The sequence below is a fragment of the Rattus norvegicus genome, chromosome 2 (assembly GCF_021556685.1).
Source record: "Rattus norvegicus strain SHRSP/BbbUtx chromosome 2, alternate assembly SHRSP_T2T, whole genome shotgun sequence".
NCBI lineage: Eukaryota > Metazoa > Chordata > Mammalia > Rodentia > Muridae > Rattus > Rattus norvegicus.
This window is the reverse complement of record NC_141535.1, coordinates 53,881,615-53,901,476: the sequence shown is the minus strand read 5'-3', so window position 1 is coordinate 53,901,476 and position 19,862 is coordinate 53,881,615. Positions and strand designations below refer to the sequence as shown.

Below are 19,862 nucleotides of genomic sequence, written 5' to 3'. Positions count from 1 at the left end.
CACTGAGCTAAATCCCCAACCCCTTTTTTTGAGTTTTTGATTTGTTTGTTTAGTTGTGGTGGTCACAAGGGCAGGGGAGAAGGGGAGACATGGAGGGACTGAGAAGTGAGCGTGATTGGGGTGTGTATTGAAACTCCTAAAGAATCATAAAAATAGTTATGTTGAAAAGACATTAAAACAAATGGAAATCTGCTCTGAGTTATGGGAGCTCTTGCTTTGAAAAGTATAGGCATAAATGGAAACCACTTAGTGATATGTGAGTGACAGTGTTAAATACCACAAACAGAAACCAGCTAGAGACTTACGCAAGTTACAGCACTAAAAACTGTAGTCGTGCATAGAAAATGGCCACCTCCTTCAGCTGCCGAGGTAGAGGGTTAAAACCCATGAGAAGGTGTAGAGACAGGCTTCACTGTCAGAGTAACACTTTAAAAAGAAATGCACAAAACCAAACCAAACAACAATAACAAAGAACACATGGAAAAGAAACCACCTACAGTAGTATGGGAGTAACAGGGTCAAAACCCAAACAACTCCAATAAAAACTGGCTGCAATGTGGTTCGAGTTGTGTCATTAAAACCCCAAGAAGCATTTTGAGGTTCACTCTGGGTTACTCGAGCATTTCACACTAAAAGCTCTAAGTGCAGCAGAAGACACCTACAGTGCCTTGCAACATACAGTGTTTGGATTGAAAGTTTCATGGAAGGGTTGGTGACCCTAATGCTCCACTGGGGTTCCTGCCTGACTACAGGAGGTGGCCTCTTCAGGTTCCATATCCCCAGTGTGCAGCCTGGTCTTTATGTGGGTCCCAAACAACTGGAGCAGAGGCTGTCCCAAAAGCTGTTGCCTACACGTGGGATATGTTCTTGTAGCTGGGCTGCTTTGTCTGGCCTCAGTGGAAGAGGAAACACCTAACCATGCAGAGTTTTGAAGTGCCAGGGTTGGGGAATACCCATGGAGGCCCCTACCTGCTCAAGTGAGAAGGGGAGCTGAAAGGGGGTAGGATTGTTGAAGGGGGTAGTCGGGAGGGGTCAATGAGCAGGATATAAAGTGAATACATAATAAATGAATAAATTTTAAAATCTATAAACAAGAAACTAACCAGCTAGAGAGTAAGTCATATGTAAGCTAGTATGTAAGTACTAAAAACAGGTTAACCACATTCAAACCGGCTATAATATTACACAAGTTACTGCATGCAAGGCGTCAAATGTGCGTAGAACGTGGCTACTGTGTTTTTTGAGTTAAAACATTAAACAACTTCAAACCCGTGTAGAAACCAGGTTCTGCAGTGAAAACTGAAGGTGGGAAGGCCATCCTGATGAGAGAGAGAGCTGAAAAAACTAGCTTGTGGAAGGGGCAAAGACAAGTCAGCTCCCACTGAAAGAAAAACCCGTCCTCCATTTGAGACGGACCAATGTGCTTTTTGCAAGGATAAAGGCCATTGGAAGCATGAGTGTCCTAAGAGAATCAAAGAGAGAGCCAAAGTTTCTGAAATTAGAGATACATGGCTGAGGGTGTCAGGCTCAGCCCACCTGGGTAACCCTAAAGGTGGAGGGGAAGCTCATAGACTTTCTGGAGGACACTGGGTACAACATTGTCAAATCCAAAAACATGGGTGTAAGAGGCAAATAGCACCAAGCCCTATCCATGGACTACATGAAGAAAGGTGGGCATGGGAGTGGGATGGGTAACCCCTCCATTTATGGTCATCCCTGGGTGCCTACACCCCCTACTGGGAAGAGACTACTTCACCAAAAAGGGAGCCCAAATCTATTTTGGCACCAAGGAAGTAGAAGTGCTACATAATACTGTCCCTTCCATGTTTTGACCTTGGCCCTAGAAGAAGAATACAAATTGCTTCCTCAACCAGTCCCATCTCCAAGTCTGTTACTCCAGGGGTTTCTGGCAGAAGTGCCCAAAGTCTGGACAGAAAAGTATCCAATGGGACTCACCTTTCACCAAGCCTTGTTTCTAGTCCAAATCAAGGCTGGGGTCACATCAGTCAGAATCAGGCTATATCCAATGCCGAGAGAAGCCAGTACAGGGATCAGCCTCATGTGAACTGGCTCTGGGAAGCACAGATTGTGATTCCTTGCAAATGAGCATGGTACACCTCCCAACACACACACACACACACACACACACACACACACACACACACACACACCTTTCTGGTCAAGAAGGCCTATTCCAATGACTGTTGGCATGTGCAGGATTTAAGGGAGGTAAATACTGAGTGGCAGACATCTATCCCACAGTTCCAAATGCATACATCCTGCTGAGCAGCCTCCCCCTCAAGCACACTGTGTACCCTGTGCTCTACCTGAAAGATCCCTTCTTCCACCTGCCTCTGGCACCCAAAAGACAGCCTCAAATTGCCTTCGAATGGCAACATTTGGGGAGAAGCTTCAACAGACAACGGACTTGTATATGTCTGCCGCAAGAATTCAAGAACTCACCCGCCATCTTAGACGAGGCACTGCATTATCGTCTTGGGTGAGTACTGATGAGCCCACCCCCAAGTAACAATGTTCCAGTATGTAAATGAGTGACTATGACTATGGATGCAGATACACAAGAGATGGAAAAGTCCATCATGGCCTTACAGGATTCGCTATCCTCCCTGGCAGTAGTCTTACAGGACAGAAGAGGCCTAGACTTGCTGTTCCTTCAGCAGGAAAGACTCTGTGCAGCTGAAAGACCCCTGGAGTGGGGAGACCCTCACTCAAGTCTCAGGATGATGTGACCCCTGCCCCCACCAGCGGGGACCCAGTTATTTGTGGGGGTCGAGGGGGACCCATACCTGCGGGAGAACGGGTGAGAAAGAGGAGCGAGACCAAGCAGTGTCCTTGTCAAGGTCTGTTTATTGAGAGGAATGTACAGCATTTAAAGCTCTGAAGCAGGAATTGAAGCTTAGGGCAGGGGGAGTACTGGGAAGTGCCCAAGGACATAAAGTGAATCATTAAACTGCAAGATGTTCTTAGACACTGAGGCAACAGTCTTCTGGGGACATGTTCTTTCTTTGAAAAGGTCAAACCCTTCTCAGGAATCTGCTCAGGGCAGGGCTTTAGCTTTGCTTAGTTTGGACATCCGGTCCCCGACATCTCCACCTTTCCTTAACTATCAGTGGGAGGAAGGTCTGTCTATATGGTGTGCATCCACAACCAGCACCTGGTCGGTGAAGCCCCGTGTCTTAGTCTACACAGGTTGCCCCCACGTCTGGCACTCTCACTTAGGTTTCATTACTTCCGCCAGGGTGGAAGTAGTGGTCTGAGAGAGATCAGACATGCTTCACAGAGTGCCCAGCTCGGCCATGGTGAGCCACTCTTCCAGTTAGGACTGCACCCCAATGGCTAAGGACGATCTTATGTTTTAACACACCGTTCTGGGCTATACGTGTATGTTTGTAAGAGTGGGCAACCCAGATCATGGACCCGTGCTAATCCTGTCATAGGGTCACTTCACAGTGGTGAGGTGTGCGCCTGGTATGTGGCACCATAATATTCCTGTCATTGACGCTTCCACCAGCGACTGATTTTCCAGCCTGAGTTATAGGCTGTATTTAGGGTGGAGAAGTCGAGGCCAGCTGTGGGCCACCCAAGGGGAGTATCTCACTCCCCGGTTGTCTCAGCCTCCTCACAATGGAGGCGGTGGTAATGGACTGAGACCTGCTTGGTAGCTAAATCCACCTGGGCCTTGATAAAATCAGTTAACTTTCTAAGCACTCATGGACCAAAGGAGACAAGTAGCAGTAGTCCTATAAAGGGACCCAGGATACTGGGTAGAAGAGTGGTGAGCAGGGGAGAGGCAGAAAACCAGTTTTTATACCAGGCTTCACTCTTTTCTCTTTCTCTTTGTCTCTTTTGTAGACTTTCTCTTACTTTTTTAGGCTGTTTTCTACTAATCCTGTCTTATCAGCATAAAAGCAACAGTCCTCCTTGAGGGCTGCACAGAGCCCTCCCTGTTGGAGAAAGAGAAGATCTAATCCCCTTCTATTTTGTAGAACAACCTCAGCCAAGGAAGTGACTGAATCTTTAAGATAGGTTATTCCTTGTTGAAGCTCACTGATGTCCCTGCTATGGCGGCACTGAGCTGATGATAACTCTGTTGGGAGGTGATCAGGGAGGCAACCCCAGTTCCTGTCCCCACAGCTGACAGGCCTAGGAGTACTGCAAGAGTCACGGCAGTGTTGGGTTCTCTCTTTGTACTCGTGGAGGTGCCTCTTTCCCAGAACTGCAGGAACTCAAGATTGGGCCAGGGAACTTGTACAGCGGTGGTAGAGTTGGCAGACATCACATCTCCAGCACCATTAAGAATCACCCAGGTATAGTTGAAGATCTGGTAAGGCAGTGTAGCAAGAGCAGACGTGATGATGCTTCCAGGGATCCAGATGAAGGGGAACATGGTCAGCATGATCTGTAATTAAGCATAGTTAGACTTTTCCTCAGGGTTGTCCCCTGGGTGGGTTAAAGGCCTTAACAAGGCGCTCGGGTAGCCAACGGGCGCCCCCAGTCTTTGAATCATAAATGCAGGCTGATCCATGTCCCCAAATGAGGACCGGATCAGGGCCATATCATTGGGATGTTAATGGGTCCTTCCATAGGACTGGTGCATAATCATAAGAATTATGGGGGTGCCACAGGCAGTCTGCTGCAGTTTTTCCATCCTTGTCCATGACAAGGTAGTTAAGGACAAAGAGTGCATGATTTATTAAATTTTTGTGATTACCAGGAAGGGGGAAAATATTCTCCCATTTGACTGTAATTTATGGATCATATTTTTAAGGGTTTGGTGAGCTCTTTCAACTATACCCTGTCCCTGAGGGTTATAAGGTATGCCTGTAATATGTTTTATTTGAAATTGGGAGCAAAATTGTTTAAATTTGTGACTAACATAGCCGGGCCCATTATCTGTTTTTAGCATTTTGGGCTGTCCCATAACCGAAAATGTGTAGAGCATACGAGCAATAACATCTTTTGTGTGTTATAACATCGCCTGTGTGTGCAGAGGCACAAATAAATCCACTAAAGGTATCAATGGTATCATGTACAAATTTTAATTTAGCAAAGGAGGGAAGATGGGTGACATCTATTTGCCAGAGCTCTCCAGGAACCAGCTCACAGGGGTTGACCCCTAGGTGGGGGTCAGGCAGTGGGATCACACAGCCTTTGCAATTACAGACTATTTGGCCAGCCTGTTCACGGGTGATCTTATATTTAATCCTAAGGGTTTGTGCATTAAGGTGTTATAAGTCATGTGCTTTTTGGGCAAGTTTAAGGGGCATAGAGAAGGCCTCTTGGGCCAAGGCCACGAGCCGGGTGAGGCGATCAATGGCATCATTACCATCGGCCAAGAGGCCTGGCAATCCAGTATGTGCTCAGATGTATCCCACAAAGATGGGGCAAGAATGCCTCTGAATATACTTTTGTAAGGTAGCAAACAGGGGGGCAGCATTGGTGGTAGGCCGAATATAGGGCACTGTTTCTAACAGGGGGATAGAAAAGGCAAGATATGAGCTATCTGTATATAGGTTAAAAGGTGCATCAGGCAGCACACGAAATACTGCAAAGATGGCTTGAAGCTCTACCAGCTGAGCAGAATCTAAAGGAATAAAGGACTGTTATATTTGACCATCAATGGAAAATGCGGCTTGTCCATTAGAGGAGCCGTCTGCAAAGACAAGGTGGACTCCAGACATAGGGTGATCATGTGTGACCTTTGGAAAGACCACTGGGACTGTAATTTTGTGAAAAAACTGTATCAACTTATCTAAGGGGTAATGATTATCTATCTTACCCTGAAAGGCAATGCAGCTAATTGTCCATTCCTCTACAAGTTGACTGAGCCAAGAGACCTGGGAGGGGCTATAGGGTAAGATTAAAGCATCAGGGTCCCTTCCAAAGAGCTTATGGGACTGTTCTCTTCCAAGACATATGCCATCAGCAAGGGATGGGCGGGAAGGACCCTAGCTGAGGAGGTGGGTAAATGTAACCAGTAAAGAGGATATTGCTGCCAAAAAACTGCTGTTGGGAAAAATGGGGTAGGAAGGACATCATTGGAAAATGTCAAGAATACCAGTGAAAAATCACAAGGAGGAGCTTCCTGTTTCTCAAAATTGTTTACCTTTATGGTCTGCTAGTTCCTGGGAGAAGCTTCCTGCTTCTCAAGATTGTTCTCTAAGGTTTTAATCTAACTTTATGGTTTTTTTTTTCTCTAAACTTTGTGTCTAGGGCAAGTTTAATACTTTTACCTTCCATTCCCCACTTCTTCTAGTGGCTAGTTTTAATCATAAAACTAAATTAAAACTAGCTTATTTAACACACATGGACTTATAATCACAAACAGAAGCAAAATTAAGAAGGGTCCCATAAGGGAAGATATCAGAGTAGTCATCCAAGGAGATCTACTAAACTAGCTCTCGAACCATCCCTGATGGTCTCTGTCTCTCTGTCTTTTATCTAACCTTTTTCTAAGTTTACTCATGGAGTCTTTAATTACTCCTGAATGGTCTACATAGAAGCAGCATTCTTCTTTTAGTGTAGCACACAGACCTCCTTCTTTAAAGAATATCAGGTCTAATTAATCTTCTTTCATTCTGAAGGATTATCTCTGAGAGGGGGGTTAGGAATTCTTAGAGGTCAGCTAAAAAGTCTTTTTTACTCTTTCTATATCTGAGTCAATGGCAATTCTGAATTCTCCATAAGCCTTGTGTTGCAGGGCAACAGCAGATGTCTTTGTAGCTGCCCTTGCAGCACCTAGACTCTGCCTTAAGATAGCCCTAAGTAATTCTCAACTCTCTTTTGTGTCTTACTAAGTCTTTAGCATCAGGATTCCAATCTGGACACTATCTGAACCTACACACAAAGGTCATGACTGCCTTTTAGAACTTCTAAACTTATACAGGTATGATCCCAGAGGCACAGTCCAAAGAAGTGTTAGGAGTACTAACATATGCAATGTTACATCATTTGCAGTGGAAATCAAGCCTATCCCCACACTTATCCCAATGGAAGCAAGAGCAAACCTGAAATTCTTGTTTCTAAAGCACATTCCTCAAGTAAGCATTATAGATTTCCTGTAACAGTCACTAACAAGCATCCCAAGTGGGATGGTGAGAAAACAAGAAGAGAGTCCAGAAAATAGAGGTCCTCCAAAGAGAGCAAATAGCATTCAGTCACACAGGAAGACAATCAAAAGATTAACAGACAAAAAGACAAAAGTGCGCACAAAAACAAAGAACAAGCGGCCACCGCAAGATTGCCACAAAAACTGAACTGATTCAGATGGGAGCTTCCATGAGCTCACCAAAGAGAGATGAAGGGGAGCAGGTTATACATCACTCCTCCTTCCCAACCAGAATCTTCCCATTGTCAAAGTCACAAGTAACACAAAACAAAGACCTAAGACACGCAGACAAAGACCACTCTGGAAATACAGACAGCCGGAAAGGCGGGTCTTTTCTCCAATCCATGAGAATCACTGGCACCCAGACGGGAATCTCCCAGGCATCCCTGGGGTCCCTTCTCACCTCCTGGGATGTCTCCCAGGGCAGGGCAATCGGTGAGCCCCTGGCACATCTACCGCTCACATTTGTGTCTCTCCTGAGACATGATCCTCCCTCTCAGCCCGAGACCTAGAGCTTCTTAGGGGGTGAGAGAGCATTTCTAAACTTCTGACTTCTTGGCTGCATTTTTTAATTCTTTCACACCCTTAGATGAGGAACCTTGTTTCTGTGTTGATCACTCAGGGGTGGTCAAAAAAAAATCCATGGCCTGAGTTAGGAAGAGACTGCAAGACAGAAGACTAGAAAGAGAACAGTCTCAGGGTTGGTATGAGTCTCACATCAACTGGTTTCCTTTGCTGACCACTCTTCTCTCTGCCATGATCCTATCCTACTGTTGCTGGTCTTGACTTGCAGTCCCTGCATAATCAATGCTCTAGTTGGGTTTGCTAAGGAACAGATTTCCACCATTCAATAGATGATTCTCAAATAATAGCATCAACCCATAGAAACATCTCAGGGATTGGAGATGGTCCATTATTCAAGGAGGGAATAAGAGGACTGAGTCAGGCTGACTCCATGACAGGCTTTGAAAAAATAAAGATTTTAAACTAGTCCCTAGTGACCCTGCTGTGAGGTCACAAGGACAAGTGCACCTTGCAACAAAGAAAAACATAAAATGTTTTTGGGAGGTAGCCTGGCCATAGCCATCACAAACCATCTGGCCTTGATAAGGCCTGACTCAACAGTCCTGAGAAAAACAAGAACTAGGGTCAGCTTGCCCCAGAAGCAGGGTGGCCTAGAGTTGAACTGAGCCCAAGTTAAATCATGTGTGCCGATGTAAACAAACCAATGAAATTGCTTTGTGTGACAGTTGCCAACTGCCTATGTAATTTTCACTATAAATCCCTTCCCCTAATTGGGCTCAGGGTCGACTCCTCTGTCTCCTGTGTGAGATACGTGTCGTCCCCAGAGCTCTGGTTCCTCAAATACACCTCTTGTTCATTACATCAAGACCGGTTCCTTGTGAGATCTAAGTGGGGGTGGGGGGTGAGGGGGTGGGGTGTGTCGTCTCAAGATTTGAGTGGGGGGGGGGGTCTTCCCCACCCCGGAGGTCTTTCAGCTTCATGCTGGCAGTTCAGCAAACTAGGTCGACAATTCTGTTTCTCAGAACTGGGCAAGTCTAGGCAAGTCAGTTACTGTGAAAACTGTAGGCCAAAGGTCAGATAATCAGAGTTTGCCCCGCCTCCTGGTCTGAAGCAAAAACAGTGAGTCAACAACAGTTTCCAGGCTTCTCAGCAACAGTTGCCAGGCTTCCCCAGTAACAATTTCCAGCCCCTACCCCAGCAATGGTTCTGGAATGTTCCCAAGAGCCCTAGACAATCCCAAAGACCCCCATACCCTAGAAATGAAGCCAACCAGTCAAGATAAAGGTCACCTACCCCTCCCAGGAGTTCCCTTAATTTGTTTTAAATTGGACCTGTGAATTCACTTGGGTGTCTCCATCTTGGTAAATAGTAGATCCCACGGTGCTGGACCTCTGCACAATAAAACGCTCTTCTGATTCTGCATACTGTTTCAGTCTGGGGTATCGTTCTTTGGTGAATCATGGACCCTAACACTAAAAGCAATTCTTGGGTTTTCCAATCAAAATCAGAAAGCCAGAAAAAAATCTATATATCAATTTATATATCCATATACTTATATATTTATCAATTCAGTTATTTATCCCAGGTTCCTTTTTGATTATCCTGTGAATCAGCATGCTGTAACCCCAGTCACTTGATTCTTACAAAAAGAACAACAAATAACTTTTTTTTTCTTTTTTAACATTGTGAAAGAATTCAGAGATCTGCCTGCCTTTGTCAATTTGGGTGGGATCTTATCCTGAGATTAGCATTCTGAACACTACTGGACCCAAATTAGCTCTGTCCCAGGCTGACCTTGACCTTGAATTTGCCTGCATTTGTAACTTTCTGACAAGTTGGCTCATAGAATAGCTGGCTCTGTTTCTTTAGATCCGTGAAACTTCTTATACAATTCATATCGCATCCTTATATTTTTACATAGTTGAGAAGTTATATAATTTTGTATTTAAAGACTCAGCGCCCCTTCATTGTTTTTTCTTGGGATGGTTTGGCTTCTTTGCAATTCCACATAAATTGCAATATTTAAAAAAATTGTCTCTCAGCTGAGGAAACTATAATGGCTGAGAAGTGCCTAAAGAAATGTTCAACATCGTTCGTCATCAGGGAAATGCCAATCAAAAGAACCCTAAGATTCCACCTCACACCAGTCACAATGACTAAGATCAAAAACTCAGGGGACAGCAGGTGATGGCAAGGATGTGGAGAAAGAGGAACAGTCCTCCATTGTTGGGGGGATTGCAAGTTGGTACAACCACTCTAGAAATCAGTCTGGAGGTTCCTCAGAAAATTGGACATTATACTACCGCTTTGTGACTGTATAGCTCAAGGTGGCTACGTGACTTTGGGCTGCATGGCCACAGAAGCTTACCCCTAGGTGGTTGCTGTAAGATTATGAAATTGTTGGACAAAAGCCTCTCCCAGGAAGACCCTGGGAGCAATCACAGGATGTTTCAGCCTGAGCAAAACACCGGATGTCCCTGAGCAGATTCCTGAGAAGGGTTCGACCTTTTCAAAGACCATGTCCCCGGAAGACTGTTGCCTCTTTGTTTAAGGAGGATATCTTGCAGTTTAGTGATTCACCCTATATCCTTGGGCACTTCCCAATACTCCCCCACCCTAAGCTTCAGTTCCTGCTTCTATTCCTGCCTCAGAGCTTTAAATGCTGTACATTTCTCTCAATAAACGAGACCTTGACAACTGAAATTTTGCTTGGTCTCCTTCTTCTCTTCACCCCCATTGATACACAGGTAGAAGGCCTCTTCGGGACCCTGAATAACTGGGTCCCCGCTGGCGGGGGCAAGTGGCGCCTGAACAGGGACCCCGAAGCACGGCCAACTACAGGACGATGGAGACAAGAGAGCTGCAGTGGGAATTGAGGACTCTTCAGGCCGTATTGCTCGTGCGTCGCTGGAGAGGGAGGTAAGGACTGGTCGAATAATTGTCGTCCGATTGTCATGGGGAAGGCATTGTATAAGGAAGCTTGTTTCATAGGAGAAATCAAGTGCTCACTCAGGGAGAGAGGATTAAGAGTTAAGAAAACGAATTTAACCAAGTTCTTTTGTTTTATTGGTGAAAAGTGTCCCTGGTTAATTTTAAATGAATTTTTTTGTCTTTGTGTCAGAAACTTGTCCTTGGTTTATTATTGAAGGACCAGAAATTAATTCCTATAGTTGGAATAAGGTTGGAAAGTGTTTAAATGTCTTATCCTAAGAAAAAGGATCCTAGGTGGTTCCGATTCAGGAGGTATCGTATGTGTCTTTGTGTCTTTGTGTTTTGTGCCGGCTAAACTCTGGGTCTGTATTTGCTACTCTGGGTCTGTATTTGCTCTCAGGTTCTGGAGTTCTGGTTTTGCAGCTGCTCCCATCTCAGGCTGAGAGGGAGGATCATGTCTCAGGAGAGACGGGAATGTGAGCGGTAGATGTGCCAGGGGCTCACTGATTGCCCTGCTCTGGCAGACGTCCCAGGAGGTGAGAAGGGACCCCAGGGACACCTGGGAGATTCCCGTCTGGGTGCCAGTGAGGATTCAGTGATTCTCATGGATTGGAGAAAAGACCTGCCTTTCCGGCTGTCTGTATTTCCAGAGTGGTCTTTGTCTGTGTGTCTTAGGTCTTTGTTTTGTGTTACTTGTGACTTTGACAATGGGAAGATTCTGGTTGGGAAGGAGGAGTGATGTGTAATCTGCTCCCCTTCATCTCTCTTTGGTGAGCTCATGGAAGCTCCCATCTGAATCAGTTCAGTTTTTGTGGCAATCTTGCGGTGGCCGCTTGTTCTTTGTTTTTGTGCGCACTTTTGTCTTTTTGTCTGTTAATCTTTTGATTGTCTTCCTGTGTGACTGAATGCTATTTGCTCTCTTCGGAGGACCTCTATTTTCTGGACTCTCTTCTTGTTTTCTCACCATCCCACTTGGGATGCTTGTTAGTGACTGTTACAGAAAATCTATAATGCTTACTTGAGGAATGTGCTTTAGAAACAAGAATTTCAGGTTTGCCCTGGGTTCCATTGGGATTAGTGTGGGGATAGGCTTGATTTCCATTGCAAATGATGTAACAGTGCATATGTTAGTACTCCTAACACTTCTTTGGACTGTGCCTCAGGGATCATACCTGTATAAGTTTAAAGTTCTAAAAGGCAGTCATGACCTTTGTGTGTAGGTTCAGATAGTGTCCAGATTGGAATCCTGATGCTAAAGACTTAGTAAGACACAAAAGAGAGTTGAGAATTACTTAGGGCTATCTTAAGGCAGAGTCTAGGTGCTGCAAGGGCAGCTACAAAGACATCTGCTGTTGCCCTGCAACACAAGGCTTATGGAGAATTCAGAATTGCCATTGACTTAGATATAGAAAGAGTAAAAAAGACTTTTTTTAGCTGACCTCTAAGAATTCCTAACCCCCCTCTCAGAGATAATCCTTCAGAATGAAAGAAGATTAATTAGACCTGATATTCTTTAAAGAAGGAGGTCTGTGTGCTACACTAAAAGAAAAATGTTGCTTCTATGTAGACCATTCAGGAGTAATTAAAGACTCCGTGCATAAACTTAGAAAAAGGTTAGACAAAAGACAGAGAGACAGAGAAGCACATCAGGGATGGTTCGAGAGCTAGTTTAGTAGATCTCCTTGGATGACTACTCTGAAATCTTCCCTTATGGGACCCTTCTTAATTTTGCTTCTGTTTGTGATTATAAGTCCATGTGTGTTAAATATGCTAGTTACCTTCATTAGAGAAAGAGTAAGTGCTATTCAGATTTTGATGTTATGTCAGCAATATCATGTTTTAATTTAGTTCTATGAATAGAACTAGCCACGAGCAGAAGTGGGGAATGATAGGTAGAAGTTTTAAGGTTGCCCCCCAACCCCCAGACAAAGGTTCAGAGTTAAAAAAAAAAATGGTTAGGCCCTGGAATTGTAAGTTCCAGGAAGCTTCTCCTAGGACCATAGAATGGGTAATTACATCGGCGGGTTTGACAACTTCCTCCCCGGAACTAGAGGACCATAAAGTTAAACAATCTTGAGAAACAGGAAGCTTGTGATTTTTCACTGGTATTCTTGACATTTTCCAATGATGTCCTTCCTATCCCCTCTTCCCCAAGAGCAGTTTTTTTTTTTTTGTTTTTTTTTGTTTTTTGGTTTTTTTTTTTTTTTTTTTTTTTTTTTTTTTTTTTTTTTTTTTTTTTGTAGCAATATCCTCTTTACTGGATACATTTACCGGCCTCCTCAACTAGGGTCCTTCCCACCTATCCCTTGCTGGTGGCATATGTCTTGGAAGAGAACAGTCCCATAAGCTCTTTGGAAGGGACCCTGATGCTTTAATCTTACCCTATAGCCCCTCCCAGGTCTCTTGGCTCAGTCAACTTGTAGAGGAATGGACAATTAGCTGCATTGCCTTTCAGGGTAAGATAGATAATCATTCCTCCTCAGATAAGTTGATAACAAAAAATTACAGTCCCAGTGGTCTTTCCAAAGGTCACACATGATCACCCTATGTCTGGAGTCCACCTTGTCTTTACAGACGGCTCCTCTAATGGACAAGCCGCATTTTCCATAGATGATCAAATACAACAGTTCTCTATTCCTTTAGATTCTGCTCAGCTGGTAGAGCTTCAAGCTATCCTTGCAGTATTTTGTGCACTGCCAGATGCACCCTTTAACCTATATACAGATAGCTCATATCTTGCCTTTTCTATCCCCCTGTTAGAAACAGTGCCCTATATTCAGCCTACCACCAATGCTGCCCCCCTGTTTGCCACCTTACAAAAGTATATTCAGAGGCATTCTTGCCCCATCTTTGTGGGATACATCTGAGCACATACTGGATTGCCAGGCCTCTTGGCCAATGGTAATGATGCCATTGATCGCCTCACCCGGCTCGTGGCCTTGGCCCAAGGGGCCTTCTCTATGCCCCTTAAACGTGCCCAAAAAGCACATGACTTACAGCACCTTAATGCACAAACCCTTAGGATTAAATATAAGATCACCCGTGAACAGGCTGGCCAAATAGTCTGTAATTGCAAAGGCTGCGTGATCCCACTGCCTGACCCCCACCTAGGGGTCAACCCCTGTGAGCTGGTTCCTGGAGAGCTCTGGCAAATAGATGTCACCCATCTTCCCTCCTTTGCTAAATTATAATTTGTACACGATACCATTGATACCTTTAGTGGATTTATTTGTGCCTCTGCACACACAGGCGAGGCCACAAAAGATGTTATTGCGCATATGCTCTACACATTTTCAGTTATGGGACAGCCCAAAATGCTAAAAACAGATAATGGGCCCGGCTATGTTAGTCACAAATTTAAACAATTTTGCTCCCAATTTCAAATAAAACATATTACAGGCATACCTTATAACCCTCAGGGACAAGGAATTGTGGAATAAGCCCATCAAACCCTTAAAAATACACTGTTAAAGCTTACTGCCCGGGGCTGGGGATTTAGCTCAGTGGTAGAGCGCTTACCTAGGAAGCGCAAGGCCCTGGGTTCGGTCCCCAGCTCTGAAAAAAAGAACCAAAAAAAAAAAAAAAAGCTTACTGCCCAAGAAACTCTTTATTCTCTTAAAGGCAGCGCTAAATTCTTATTGTCCCATGCCCTTTTTGTTTTAAATTTCTTAACCTTGGATAATCAAGGGGGTTCAGCCGCCGATCGCTTATGGCACCCCTCAACCAAGATGGATCACGCTCACGTTCTTTGGAAGGACCCCCTAACTGGACAATGGCAAGGTCCTGACCCCATGATAGTTTGGGGAAAAGGGTCTGCCTGTATTTATAATTCTAAAGAGGGAGTCTGGCTCCCTGAAAGATTAATAAAGCTTTACAATAAATTCCAAACAAATTCCAAGATTGATAAAGCCTTATAACAAATTCCAGGGTGGCTCCTGAGAAAAATGCATGTTTTCTTTTTCAGGGCAATGAAGCTCTACTGGATTCTACTGAAACTTCTCTTTCTAACTGTGCTGACATCCGGAACGTCAAGCCCCTATCAGGTGGAATTACACCTGGGTAATTATAAATGAGGTCTGAGATACAGCCTTTACCACCTCCCACACTGGCCCTAACCCCACCTGGCCACAATTAAGTCCAGATTTATGTAAACTACCTGCAGGAGGAAATTCTTACTGGGGTCTTGCAGACAAATACTTACCCCTAGATAAAGTCCCTCATGGGTCTAGTTTTAACGAAAGATATGTCAGTTGTGACACTGTCCATTGACGCACCAACATTAGGGAAACTGACTTTTACATCTGCCCTGAATCCCACAGAGATCGCTCCCTAAACTATAAGTGTGGATACAGGGATCAATTCAATTGTGCCTCCTGGGGGTGTGAAACCACAGGAGATACTTACTGACTGGAATCCCTCATCCACATGGGATTATATCACCGTGGATGTGGATACACAAAATAAACCTCACCACTGCACCAGTTGGTGCAACCCCTTGATGATTAATTTCACTCCCCAAGGAAATGCAAAAGATTGGACAAAGGAGCCACGAGGCCTCTCCTGGGGCCTTTGCCTCTATCTGAGTGGCTATGACCAGGGACTCTATTTTACCATAAAGTTACTCAAAGCTGTCCCTAGCACATACAGGGCTTCTATTGGACCAAACCCTGTTCTTCATAATTTTGTTCCCTCTCTGCCTAAAAAAGGCTCAGAGCCCAAAAACCCGGTGGCCACACAGGCCCCACAAGATTCCCTCGTGGGTACTGTCTCTCAGCCAACCATTCCTCCAGGCCCTATGCCATCCTCCAGAGTCATACTTTCCATCCTTAATGCATCTGCCTCAGCTTTACTTCTCCAAGAGCAGATGAACAATTCCTCCAAATATGTGGAATGTTGGATGTGCTTTTCTGCCTCCCCTCCATTTTATGAAGGCATTGCACTTTTTGGAGAATTTATTTATTCCAATGAATCCAATGTCCTATATGGAGGCTCTTTAGGATTTACCCTCACTGAGGTATCCGGGGTGGGAAGTTGTATTTTGGGGGAACATATGCTCCCTCCTCACCAGCTGTTAGAAATATGCAACCATACCTTGGTTGTTAACAAACATCATGAGTACCTGCTCGCCCCAAACCATACCTATCTGGCATGTTCATCAGGGCTGAATACCTATGTAATAATATCTGATTTCTTACAGCAGCGCGATTATTACGTATTAGTACAATTACTCCCCAGACTCAGCATTCATGAGCCACAAGATATCTTGGATTTTTGGGATAGAAACCCTGGTGCAGCCCATCGAGAGAAGAGAGAGCCTATATCGGCCATCACTCTCGCAGTCCTCTTGGGGTTAGGGACAGCAGGGACAGGAAAAGGCATTGCTTCTCTTGTGACTTCCCAACAAAATCAACAACGCTATCATTTACTCAGCGCTGCAATTGACCAGGACCTAGCTGAGCTGAGAGAGGGCTTAGCCAATTTAAAAGATTCTGTTGCCTCCCTTTCAGAAGTAGTACTGCAAAATAGAAGAGAGCTTGATTTGCTCTTCCTACAACAAGGAGGACTTTGTGCAGCCTTAAAAGAGAATGCTGTGTTTATGTAGATAAGACTGGACTTGTAGAAACAGTCTAAGAAAAGTGAGAGATAGCCTGGAAAAACAAAAAAGGGAGAGAGAGCAACAGGAGTCCTGGTATAAAAACTGGTTCTCCACATCCCCATGGCCCTCTACCCTGCTGCCTTCAATTTTGGGACCCCTTGTGGGCCTATTTTTGTTGATTTCCTTCGGTCCTTGGGCCTTTCAGCAACTTACACGCTTTATTAAATCACAAATAGATTCTGCTTTGCCTAGAAATTCTGTTTCAGTACATTATCATCGCTTGGAGACGGGAACAGCTGAGGAGAACCAGAGAGACAACGAACAAGATGAGGTGCCCACTACATATCGGGAGAGGCTCAATTTCCACAATCTCTTAAATTAATGCCATCTGGCCCCTACTCTTTCGCCTCTGGGCTTGAGTAAGAGGATTTATAAAAAAGATGACCCAATGTAGCCATCCTCAGTGACGGGCAACTTCCTCTGACCCTTGACCAATCTAAGACACGGAGCCTTGAGGGTGACAAGGTAATCCTATGACGGATAAGGCTAGGGTTCGAGAGGTCGATCCTTAGACAGAGGTGGCTGCACCCCGTTTAAACATACGGGCCGGTCAAATGCTCCTCTGCCCAGTTTCTCCCCCCCAAAACACACACGTATAGCCCAGAACGGTGTGTTATAGCATAAGTTCATTCCTAGCCATTGGGGTGCAGTCCTAACTGCAAGAGTGGCTTGCCATGGCCGACCTGGGCACTCTGTGAAGCATGTCTGATCTCTCTCAGACCACTACTTCCACCTAATGGTCTTTTATAAAAGAAAAACGGGGGAGATGTAGGGAGCCGTATTGGATTTGAGCCTGGCTGCTCTGTGACTGTATGGCTCAAAGTGGCTACGTGACTCTTGGCTGCATGGCCACAGATGTTCAACCTTGAAATGACTGCCATAAGTCTTGAGAGTGTTGGACAAAAGCCTCTCCCATGAATTTATGGCACAGAAAGATAACTTTCACAGGATGTTTCAGCCTGAACAAACACCAGACGTCTCCGGTGTCTCCATCCATGACCTCTTCACCTTCTGCTCTCGCTGCTATGCCCTCCTCCCTCCATCCTTTGTGTTTCACAAAGGACACTCCCCCTACCTGAAAGCCTTAAAAGCTGTAATGTTCACCCCAATAAATGAGACCTTGACAACAGAACTTTTGCTTGGTCTCCTTCTTCTCTTCACCTCCATTGATACACAGGTAGAAGGCCTCTTCGGGACCCTGAATAACTGGGTCCCCGCTGGCGGGGGGCAGAAGAGCCTTATAGAAGAAGGGGAGGGGGATGGGATGGGGGCTCATGACCGAGAAACTGGGAAAGGGAATAACATTTGAAATGTAAATTAAAAAATGTCCAATAATTTAAGAAAATCTCAAAAGAGAAGAGAAAAGAAAGAAAAGTTAAGAAAAGTAAATTGTCCCGCAGAGTTGCTAGCACAGCTGAGGCTGGCCCAGAATTTATAACCACCCTCCCCCTAGCCTCTGCAGGTAGAATCCTGGGATTTCAGATCTGTGCCACCATACCCTGTTCTGTTCTTTACATAACATTTTCAAAACACAAACTAAAGGAAAGATTGACGAAAGAGGCGGTTGTCGTTGTCTTTTGATTTTTATACTAGGAGAATGCATTTGGTAAGGAAGCAGGTGCTTAGGAAGCAAGAGCTAAAGGCACTTGCTCTTATGTAAGGCTCCCTGGTGCTTCAGACTCAAAGGGCAGCAGCCACGTGTGAAAAAACCTGCACAGGAAGCCTGAGAAAAGCAAGCAGAGTCTTTTCCACCAACTGAGGGCCCTCAGGCCAGCCACACTGTCCTTGGCACCCAGGTCAGAGCTCTGGCTCCCCAGTGGTGCAGCACCGGGTTCAGGCACCTTCTTGCAGAAGGGCTCCTGGAGCGTTGGCCTGCACTGTGCTTCCTGCTCTCCCACCAACGCCTCTGGTTTCTGCCTTCCTGGACAGAGTGCAGTCGCCTTAACTGTGCTTTTGCACTGTGTTACCTTAAAATCCATTTCCCACCGCGGGCTTGGCAAGCCCGCCGCCTGCCATGGAAGCAATTCCTCCTGCACAGCTCTGCCTTCATTAGATGGTAACTCTCTTATTGACAGGAAGCAAGACTGAGGGTTTTTCCCAGGCGAAGATGCCATCAGGCTGGGGTTCTGCCTCTTCCTCCTGAGGTATTCCAAGTGTTTTCCATGAACACAAACCAGAAATTCGACTCCATGGCACAAACAGCATTCACACGCACACACGCAGGCACGCAGGCACGCAGGCACGCACGCACAAAAGGACTAATAAAGAGCCACGGCGTTTTATATCGCAGTCTGCTGCGGTTTCTCTGCTTCGGTTTTTCTGTGTTACAAGGTTTAGGACAGTTGTGCTTGTTTAACAGCAGGGGTGTAATGAGGCTCACTCAGTCTGCACTACCAGTCTGTTCTGCCTTTTTTATAGTCTATACAGAGGTTGGAGAGCAGAACTCTTCTGGGAATTTACCAAGTCTTACCCCCTCACCCCCCCCAAAATAAAACAGAAACTTGCAGAAAAAAAGATATAACTTTTATATCATTACCGAAAACAAATTTGGCCCCGAAAAAGGAAACGGAGAGCCCATCAGCTAAGAAGAAGAAAACAAAAATTCGCAAAGAGCACAGAGAAAACGGTATAATTTATAACGTTATGGAAAAACCAGAAAAGAAACTTGGCTGGGAAAGAGGAAACAGGGAACCTGTCAGCCAGAAAAAGAAAACCCCCAAACTCGCAAAGAGCACAAAGAAAAAGGTATAATTTATATCGTTGCTAAAAACCTAAAAACAAACTTCGTCGCGAATGAGGAAATAGGAAGCCAGTCAGCCAAGAGGAAGAAAACACAAAAACTCGCAAAGTGCACAGAGAAAACGGTATAATTTATATCGTTGCTAAAAACCCGAAAACAAAGTTGGCCGCGAAAGAGGAAACAGGAAGCCAGTCAGCCAACAGGAAAAAACACAAAAACTCGCAAAGAGCGCAGAGAAAACGGTATAATTTATTTCGTTGCTGAAAACTAGAAACTACCAAAACCAAACTTGGCCACGAAACAGGAAACAGTGAGCCTGCCGGCCACGGAGAGGAAGGCAAGGCTGTGCTGGGCAGACCCAAAAGCACCTTGAAGGGTGCACACTAAGGGAGGGAGGCTCTGGTGGATGGCCAAAAGGACTGAGCCCGCTGTCTGGCAAAGCGGGCCTCATGCTGGCCCAAGGCTAATCCGGATTTAGCAACCAAATTCCTCTGCAAACTCTTGACCATGGCCAGGGAATAAACACCCAGAGACATCCAAAAACCAGAACTGGCTGCCTCCTTGCTGCGCAGGGCCCAGGCAGACCCTTCTGTAAGGGGAAGGACGCCCGCTAGGACAAGAAAAAGTCGCTGGCACGGTTTAATTCCTGCAACTTTACAGCAAATAGAAACATTGCCTTTTGACTAGGGTAGCAATTCCAGTGAAAGGACAGAAAGCTAAACGGGAAGCAGTGAAAAGATGATCAGATTCCAGGAGACATTTATGCTTGCCAGACAAATGATTTTGTCAAGGATTAAAAGCCTAGTATGAGGTTCTTAAAGCTCTTCAAAACATGGACACTACCTTGAAAAGGCAAACGTTGGATAAAATTCGATGGTTTA

At 45.1% G+C, this 19,862-nt stretch overlaps 2 long non-coding RNA genes across 14 annotated transcripts in view; one reads left to right on the top strand and one right to left on the bottom strand.

Annotated features, from left to right (window-relative positions):
- LOC134485850 (uncharacterized) overlaps positions 1-19,862 on the top strand; it is a 704,841-nt gene that overhangs the window by 171,243 nt on the left and 513,736 nt on the right. For 4 of the 13 annotated variants that reach the window (XR_015674036.1, XR_015674032.1, XR_015674035.1 and 1 more), the window contains exons 4-5: positions 34-3,240; positions 16,961-17,371. This is a non-coding gene — a long non-coding RNA (uncharacterized LOC134485850). Of the gene's footprint in view, positions 1-33; positions 4,819-10,401; positions 14,089-16,960; positions 17,372-19,862 lie in introns of those variants that run through there. The other 9 variants (XR_015674037.1, XR_015674034.1, XR_015674040.1 and 6 more) reach the window with 7 other exon arrangements.
- LOC147996090 (uncharacterized) lies at positions 1,254-18,726 on the bottom strand. The gene is made up of 2 exons (XR_015674098.1): positions 16,969-18,726; positions 1,254-3,249 (listed from the first exon to the last, which is right to left on the bottom strand). It is a non-coding gene; the product is annotated as an uncharacterized LOC147996090 (long non-coding RNA).